We start from the raw sequence: 6,962 nt of genomic DNA, 5'->3' as shown, positions 1-6,962 counted from the left end.
GAGTTTGTGGATTTACCCTATTTTAGTAGGTATGGTTAAAAAAAAAACACTTTACAAAAATATGGAGATACAATGGAAGAAATCCATCATTAATTTTACCTACTCAGGCATGATACTAGGTTTTCCAATTGCATCCACCTGTGATGAATTTGTTGAAATTTTGATAATAAATTTCTTGTAAGCTGAAAAATATTTCCATAGTTTTGGCCAATATAAAGCATATAAAAGCTTTTATTTTAAATAGGTTAGATAATTTCAAAATATTTAAGTTTAAAAGCACAAGATTTTATAGATGACAGATTTTATTATTTTAAATTTTAAAATCATATAATGATGAACAAAATTCCAAATGACTATTTTCAAAATATGCTTTATACATTCTAAGTTTCTTTGAAAATTAGTTATTTTCTTGCTTGCGTTTGAAAATCCTGAAGGGACATATTAAATATGTGTATCCCCTTTTCCTTCTTCAAAAATATCCAAGAACTATTTGCTGTCACCAGAAAAATCAGCACAGTTGAACAGCTGTCAGTTTTGCAAATAAATAAATACATAAATCTCAGTTTCAACAATTCCTTTAAGAAATGTACAATAAGATAACCAGTGAATTTCTTTTATAAATTAATTTCATAGCCATTACCTACATCATTATAAAGTATTTTAAATACTAGAATTCATATTTAGCAACTCTGGATCAAATTGAATATGTTTTACTTTTGACTATCTCAATTCTACCAGATGAATCCTTTTAGAATCACCATAGAATATCACTGAGTATCGGGCTATACTCTGAGTCAAGAATCTACAGACTAGAATTTGTCATTCTTCCTGGTTAGTCTATCTAATGCTATCTCCCAATTCTTAGATTCCTCATACTTTTATTATTTGTTGGCAGAAACTTATGCAATTACCTAAAGCAAGAGATGACAAACTCTGTAAAGAGCCAGAGAATAAATATTTGAGGTTTTGTGGATCATGAAGTTTCTGTTGCAACTTGACTCTGCTCTTTGCTGATCCCTGTCCTAAAGCTTTCTAGAATCTCTGTAGATTCTAGATTCTCATAAACAGAGGAAATAAAGGAATTCCATGTTGCCTGATATTAGTTACCCATCTCAAAATCTTCTTGCTTCATCACAACTAGAAAACCCATTCCAAATAACTCAATTTTCCTAAAGATTTATTGCCTGAAATTTTCATGGTACAAATTTCAGAATCATCTAGATGTTCCAGTTGCAAACAACAGAAACTATCCTGAGCTAACTAAAGTAGAAGGGTACTTATTGAAAGGATATTGTGAGACACCCAGGTCAGCTCATTTTTCAAGCAGAGTGTGGCTCCCCTGGATCATCTTCCTATTCTACTTGATTCACATTAGTTCACTGCATAAAATAACACTGCATTTGAAATGATCTATAGAATAGGAAGTTGCAAGTATACTTAGTCAGACAAATGAGTGCCAGGGAGATATAGAATATAACTAGCATTAAATATAGGAGATTGGTATCTTGGGAATATTTCTGGGGGCTCAGTGTTCTGAGACATGTCAATATAACTCCTTCCAAAGAAGGGGCATATTGGTATTCCTTCTATATCTTTCCAATAAGAATGAGGTTTGGTGGCCCTGTTTGGATAGTTATGGCATAGACTCCACTGAATGCCTTTTTACAACCTTTTCCAATTGTCATAAAACTTGGTCCAATTTAGTATGGAGCCAAGAGCCAAAGAAAACTGACCAGTAAATTCAGGCTGTACCTTATGACACAGTAAATCCAGTGGTGCTGGGAGAGCCCTAGGTAGACTGAGATGTTGCCTGGACTTGCATTAAAACAGGAAATTGTGACAGAGTGACATTCTTCTCATGTGTGTCAGAACCTTAATGTGCACACATGTAGATGCCATCATTACGTACGAACTAAATTAACACGAACAAGTCAGTTCTGATGCTTCTTAAAGCTTTCCTTTCTCATCAATTCAAAATCCCACCCTAACAGAACACAACACGAAAGTTTAAGTATGAAGAGTTTCAAGGAAAAAAAAAAAAAGGACCAGTATTCATTGTCTATGTCTTCCTGTCTATCTTGAAGGAGGAAAAAAATGGAAATGTGAGAAAATTAGAATGTTATTTAATTTTTAAACTACTTGTTCAAATTAGTTAAAATATTATCTCATTAGGGACCTTTTACTTAGATAATTGAAAAATCCCTGGAAAAAAATCCACAAAAGAGGAATTTATATAAGATGTAGTATTTCTCGGAATCCAAGAGAAGGAAGAGAGACTAGGCTTCCTGAGGGTCTGAAACTCGTGACTGGAAAGCTGTCAGGGTTGCTCTTACTTGAATCTCCTTCCCTGGTGGGGCTGGGGGCAAGATCTCCCAACTTTGCTTCTTTCCCTAAGATGACTTCACTGTGCTTTTTTTTTTCTGTAAATTTCTTTCTCTTCTTTTGTGTGTACAGAACATGGCCAACCCACATTCTTCCAAATCTACGTACTGTGATGTAATGCATTTAGCTTACACTGACATCTGGGAAATATAAGAGTCCCAGCTCAGGAGACCAATTCAATTGGCCCAGCTGAGATAAGGTGTTCATTCTTGGTCCACTCTTCCAGAGCCAGAGGGCAAGGTCACAAAATACAAATGTGGGCACTGCTTCTTGAAATCATGGACATCAGCTTCGAAGAAGAGTAGGTGTCTATTACAGGAAAATATAGAACAATAAAGATCATATACTGAATTGTTATCAGCTAATAATTTGAAAGCTAGTCATAAACAGAAACTAAATGGGAAAAGTACAGTCATGAGGAAATAAATTTGGAATTGGGACACATGTGCTGATAGCTCTTAATGATATATAGACACTGGAAATTTAGAAGACCTAAATAGCCTGTTAAGATTTTATTAGTAAGTATTATTCTACCTATACTTGGTTATATGCTTTCAAACCACTTTATCAACTTTCTTCTGCTGTGTTTTGTGTTGAAGCGAGCCCATATCCTACAGTGCACACTTCCTAGCTCCCAATTCTGCTGGCTTCCAGCAGGTTTGAGCCAGCAAGAGGCACTAGCAGGACACTGGAGGAGTGGGAAAAAATCAGAAGTTAGGAAATTTCTCCCCTTCTTTCTTCCCTGGGGATATCTCTTTGTCCAGGTCCCACTGAATAGATCAGCTGTGCTTTTAGCTTCTGCTAGATTACTCTGGTTTTACCTTCTCTCTTTGGTCCTCCAGCCTCAAGCTGATTTTCTTCTACTGCTGATCTCTGTGTTTGACTTTCCAACATGCTATTAATTCCTGCATTAAATTCATTCTGTTTTAAAAACTTAAAATATCTTCTACTTCCCAGGCTTTACTCTGATCAATACAACCCCTCTGGGGTTTTGATGCCCAAGCTTCCTAAAGTCTCAGGTATAACAGTGTTAGAATTGAAGGTAAGAATCTAAACCTAAACTGAATAGAAACCTCCAGTGTTTCAGGAACTGAAGAAAGATTGGTTTTTATTCCAGTAGCAAGTGAAATCAAGATTCAGAGATGATTAAGCAGAGACAAATAATAATTGGACTTTGATGAAAGGACAGTTTGTATTCAAGTATTATTTTTCCCTAAACATTTTCTGGCATTGCTTTTCATGTACGGCTGAGCACAAGTTGTTGGAGTCCTTCACTTGCAGCCTAGGATTGTAGTTATTAGCAAAAGGTGTCCCCTCAGAGTGCCACAGTCCAGAACTTGACTAACAGAGTGTAAACTATATTTCTGTTATATTATAAGTCCAGATACTCTTTGGCATACAGTGAATACAAAGGCAAGAATGCATTTGAGAAACCTTCAAATCAAAGAAGCTGCTGCTGGTGTCCTACCTCCTTTCTTAAAAATTTTGCTTTTAGGAGACTTGTGAAGCCTTAGTTCTATTTAGTAGTAATAGCTATTATTTACTGAGTAACCATTCTGTGCCAGGCTTTATAGCAGGTGTTATTACATACATTATTGCAAAATTACTTCCCACAATCATTGCATGACACAGGTTTTATTTCCATTGCACTGGATGGGGAAATTGAGGTAGAGGGCAGGTAGGTAATGAGACCACTTTAGAGCTTGGTCTTCAACCCAGGTCTGCTTGACTTTCTGTCTGCATGATTGTCTATATATTACACTGCCTCTCAATGAAAATTTTAGACACATTTAATCAACAGCAATTGCTATGTTAGAAACCAAATATACCTACATATTCTTTTATCCATTTTTGCCTTTTCCATTTTTAGATATAGGTGAATGAGTAGTTTGAACTACATAATTGCTAAGGCCTCTGCCAGATCTAACACATTGTTTCTAAATAAAGATATTGAGCTGAATGACTCCTGAAAAAGGAATAAGGAACTTGTTCTAACGTGACCACTGACTGGCTAACTTATTTTAGTGGTCAATGTTTTTCTTACTTATTACAAATAAAACAAACAACTAATAATGATAACTTCTAGTCATGAGAAATTGAGGGTCATGACTAATAATTATCAAGGATCGGGCAATCTAGTTTTGAATATAAATGATAACATGCTAGATCATAATTCCACGACATCACAGTCACCGATTACCCATTTCTTCTGTTCTGACGTAATTAAAACAAGGATTTTTATGTTCAGTGGATTGCAATTGTTACCACTCCTCTTGCAATAATTAGACATGGAAGGTTTATATATTCATTTTCACACTGCCAAAAGATTTTTGTAATAGTAAAAAATATAACATTGTTCATATTCTCTTTTGCACTGCTTTTTACCCATTGCTTTTTAAATTGCCTTGTGTTTATTAAATTTAAAAAAAAATGAAATTGGTTCTATAATTTTGAACTGAAAATAACCTCAGCAAACATTAATTCATTCCTTTCATTTCACAAATGAATGAACAGAAACATACAGAGGTCAAATCACTTTACTAAGATTACATGACTAGTTACTATTAGGACTCGGATTAGAACAGCTAATCCCTGCTCATGTTTAATAATTGTTCTGGGGGCTAGGGATATGGCTCAGTGGTAGAGCTCTCACCTAGCACATGTGAGGCCCTGAGTTCGATCCTCAGCACCCCATAGAAATAAATGAATTAAACAAAGTATAATAATAGTTGTTCTGTCAGATGTGAACAGCAAAGACATTTCACCTGCAGATTCTACCCTGTCTAGGTATTAGACTGAGGAGTGGTTCATTGTGGGTTCCCTTCCCCCACATTAAAGTGATTCAGATAGAGTCGATGTAATTCAATATGCTTTATATACTTGGGGAGGGAGGAAGGTGGTGGTTAGTGTTGGTGAACTAAATTTAATCCCTTGGATGTCCTCTCAGAGTTTCAGTGTTCAGTCCATCAGAATCAAGTGGGGATTAACAGCAGATTGATGAATTTAATCCCAAGAGTTTCTGATTCAGGTCAAGAGTGGCACCCAAGAATTTGCATTTCTAAAAAGTAAGTGATGCTAATGCTGCTAAGAGAATCAGACTTTCAGTGCTACTTGTCCATTTTCCAAATTCCTGGGATGCCAGTCTACTGGCCTTTTGTTCTGGTTCTTAATTTTATTTCCATTCCTAGTACTTCTGGGTATTGAACTTGCTTCTGGATGCTTCCGGAATTTCCAATCCTAAAACTTGATTTATTGTTCTAACAATCACATCATGCTAAAACCTATGATTCCCAGAAAGCCCTCATTTTTCTTTTCAGACTGGACCCATCAACCCCTAAATTTGATCAAGAAATAAAAAATCCCTTCATCTTCTGGATTTGAATTAATTTGCTGGGCCATTTTAGGTGGCTATCAGTCATTCCTTTCTATTGATTTGGTCACACCCCTTGTTCCTATTCCTTCTGTGGGTGTATAACAATATAGATTATCCACCCTGATAGTCTATTCTACTGATCCTAATGCAGACTCCGTGCATATAGTTTCTCTCCAGGGGCTCTAGGAGTACCACATACTTAGTACTGAACATGTGTGCCTAATTTTGTACCTGATAAAAATATTCATATAATTTTCAGTGAATCAGAAGTGATCATTTGGTCTACAAATATACATTGAATATTGTATAGGTTCTATTTCATAACAAGATATAAAGATGAATAAAAGATGCTATCAGCTCTCTGAGAGTCTTTAGGCTAATGAAGGAAATGAATATTTATAAAGTAATTATAATTTGCAAATGGAAAAAAACTGTACATCATTGGGTTTGATAACATCATATGTTAAAATGACTTTAATTTTCTTTAATAAATCAACTAAACAACTATTAATAGATAAATAATATCCAAATTTATGAACTTATAGTACCAATTTATTTGACCATTAATAACTTTCCAATAACAACATAATTAATGTGAGTGTGGGGAACCATTGCTAGTTCATATGAAAGACTTTGTATAGGAACATAAAATGAAATAAGTAAGACCCCTTACTTCCTAGTTTTACAATTGTTTTATGTATATAGTACCCAGTAACACAGCACAAAAAATGTTATCATCTTGATAAAATTGTAAAGCAAGTATTATTCAGGTTGAATAGTCCTATAATATTGTTTTGTCTTCAAAAATCCTCCTCCCCAGTTATACACTGACCTAGAGTTTCAACTGTCCTCAATAGAATTAACTAGCTGCTGAGTACCTTTGAATATACTTCCTATATTCGGGGAATTTTTGACTAAGATACAGATCTCTAAAAATGAACATGAAATCTCAAGCTCTCTGGAAGCTAGGACACAGATCTGTGGCCTTCTCTAATTAGAAACATTCATGGGTAACTTTAATGTCAAAGCACATAAAGTGATGAAGTAAGTGGCCCAGGGAATGATTCTGCAAGGGCAGCAACAGAAACATCTGGTTTTTAGAAGCTCAGAAGAGATTCTAGTTTCCAGTTCCCAACTTTAGCAGTGGTCTGTGCCCAAAGATGACAACAGTTGTAAGTTCACTGAACCGGCTCCACAGTGAAAAGTT

Source organism: Callospermophilus lateralis, chromosome 1 (genome assembly GCF_048772815.1).
Source record: "Callospermophilus lateralis isolate mCalLat2 chromosome 1, mCalLat2.hap1, whole genome shotgun sequence".
Lineage (NCBI taxonomy): Eukaryota > Metazoa > Chordata > Mammalia > Rodentia > Sciuridae > Callospermophilus > Callospermophilus lateralis.
This window is presented reverse-complemented; position numbering follows the sequence as displayed.